The following is a 2,500-nucleotide window of genomic DNA, read 5'->3' on the forward strand; positions in this document are numbered from 1 at the left end:
ACCTCGGCCGACCCTCGCCGACCTTCACCTTCATTTCGCCATGGGGTTTCGTAAATGGCCCATTGACTCGCGCACGTGTTAGACTCCTTGGTCCGTGTTTCAAGACGGGTCGGGTGGGTTACCGACATCGCCGCAGACCTCTGGCGCCAGCTCGGCGTGGCTCGACCCGACTCGGCGGCAGGACGCGGTTGGGGCGCACTGAGGACAGTACACCCCGGTCGACAGACCCACCGGGAGCACGGCGAGCCCGCTCGCCGCACGCGGTTCCACGCACACCCCCGAGGGGGGCGGGAGGGCCGCGGCGGGAGGGCGCGGCAGCGGTCGCTTCCCTCGACTCCGGGGGTACGGCGAAGGATGTTGCCGGGGGGCTATAACACTCGCCGCACGGAGCGGCGAGCCACCTTCCAAAGCCACCGGCCTTCCCAGCCGACCCGAAGCCGGTCGCGGCGCACCACCAGCGGAGGAAATGCGCCCGGCGACAGCCGTGCCCGCGCGGGGAGCGGTCCCAGCAGAGGAGATCCGCCAGACCCCGACGCGACCGACCGGAGCCGCCGAGTTGAATCCTCCGGGCAGACTGCGCGGACCACACCCGTTTACCTCTTAACGGTTTCACGCCCTCTTGAACTCTCTCTTCAAAGTTCTTTTCAACTTTCCCTTACGGTACTTGTTGACTATCGGTCTCGTGCCAGTATTTAGCCTTAGATGGAGTTTACCACCCGCTTTGGGCTGCATTCACAAGCAACCCGACTCCAAGAAGACACAATCTCGACGAGCCTTGCACCGCCACTGGCCTCACACCGTCCTCGGGCTAGGCCTCGATCAGGAGGACTTAGGTGTCTGGGCAACGTCAGAGAAAGCGCTTCTATACGCCACATTTCCCTCGCCCGTCAGGCGAGCGGGGATTCGGCGCTGGGCTCTTCCCTGTTCACTCGCAGTTACTAAGGGAATCCTGGTTAGTTTCTTTTCCACCGCTTAGTAATATGCTTAAATTCAGCGGGTTGTCGCGTCTGATCTGAGGTCGTACCCAGAGTCAGAGGATGGCCAGGCCGCACCGCCAGCGTGCACGCCCCCACCTCTTAGTGGGCCGGCAACGTCTCACCGCGGGGGGTGTGTCGGCCGACGCCGCGACGGTCAGAGAGCCAGCCACACGCACGTCGCTCACCACCCTTGCCAGCGATGGTGTCGACACGAGTGGCCGCCGCTGCCGCCTCCAGCGCCGCCGCCGACGTGCTCGGCGCAAATTCACGGGACCGGAGACCCTCCCCCATCCACGGCGGGAGGCGAATCACGGAAGTGCCGGCAGCTTACTCGAGCGGAAGGGTCAGCCGGGATTCCTCCCTTGCCAGAGGCCCGGGGGGTGACGACTCGCCGCCCAAGGACGCGCGAGCCGCCGGCCGACAGAGACTGCCCGACGGTCAGAGAGAGGGAGAGAGAAGTGCGGTGACACAAGTGGCGAACGGTCGCACAGGCACGGGCACGCACATCGTCTGCCAGCCGCGGAACGGCACGGCCTTCAGTGGGGCCGGCGGGCGACGCCGCTCCTGAACCCGGCGGCCCCGAGCCGGACGAGTCGAGGAAGGCACGACGACGGTGACCGGGTACGGAAGACACAGCGGTGGCCTTCTGGCGACTTGGCCCCCCGACTGCCCGACGTTCCGCCGTCCTCCCGATGGCCGGGAGGAGGACCGTGCGGGGGCTGGCCGTCGGCGTGATAGGTGCGCCTGCACGGTGACAGAGCACACACCACGCCCGCCAAACCCCACCCGTGCCCCCACCCCGAGACCGGTGGCAGGACAGAGCAGAAACGTGCGGACTGAACGGGAGAGCCAAAAAAAGCCAGCGATCCACGCGCGTGCGACCGACGAGGTCACAGCGTACGACGATAAAACCTCCTCCCTCGGCCAGGCACTCGGCGCCAGCATGGGAAGACAGGATCGGACGCCCCGCCGGCCACTTAAGGCCGAGGACGAACCACGAGACGGGCGACTGCAGCACCGCGCGGCCTGCCGCTCCCAGACGCGGTCTGTGCCACTCAACACTCTCAATCGATCAACCATCGAGTCGGGTCAGCGTGTCCGACCGGCGAGCTCCACGAACGAGGCCGGCGGCGCACCCGCACCGGACCTCCTCGGCCCCCTTCACTCTTTCCACTGCCAGCCGACCGAGAGACGGGCCCAGAGCGCAGGCAGACCCCGCGGGAGGCTCAACACTTGGAGGCAGCTCCGTGTCCCAAAGACGAGGCGGTGCACGTCGCCGTGTAAACCACCGACAGCCATTCAGGGACCGGTGACAGCCGTGCTGGCCCCACTGCCACGACACAGACGGACGACAGGCCGCGCTCCCCAGCGGGGGGGGGGGAGGGGGAGAGACGTCGAGCCTGACGAACGGAATGTGCAGGGTGCGGGGAAAGGCCGTGCGCTCCGACGCCGGAGGGCTCCGGAGTCTGAACTTAGGGGGACAAAGAGGACGGGTCTCCTCTGCGACACCCCAGCCGCGCTCT

This window comes from Chiloscyllium plagiosum, unplaced genomic scaffold (genome assembly GCF_037043375.1).
Source record: "Chiloscyllium plagiosum isolate Xiang-an unplaced genomic scaffold, Cpla_swu_hap1 HiC_scaffold_187, whole genome shotgun sequence".
NCBI lineage: Eukaryota > Metazoa > Chordata > Chondrichthyes > Orectolobiformes > Hemiscylliidae > Chiloscyllium > Chiloscyllium plagiosum.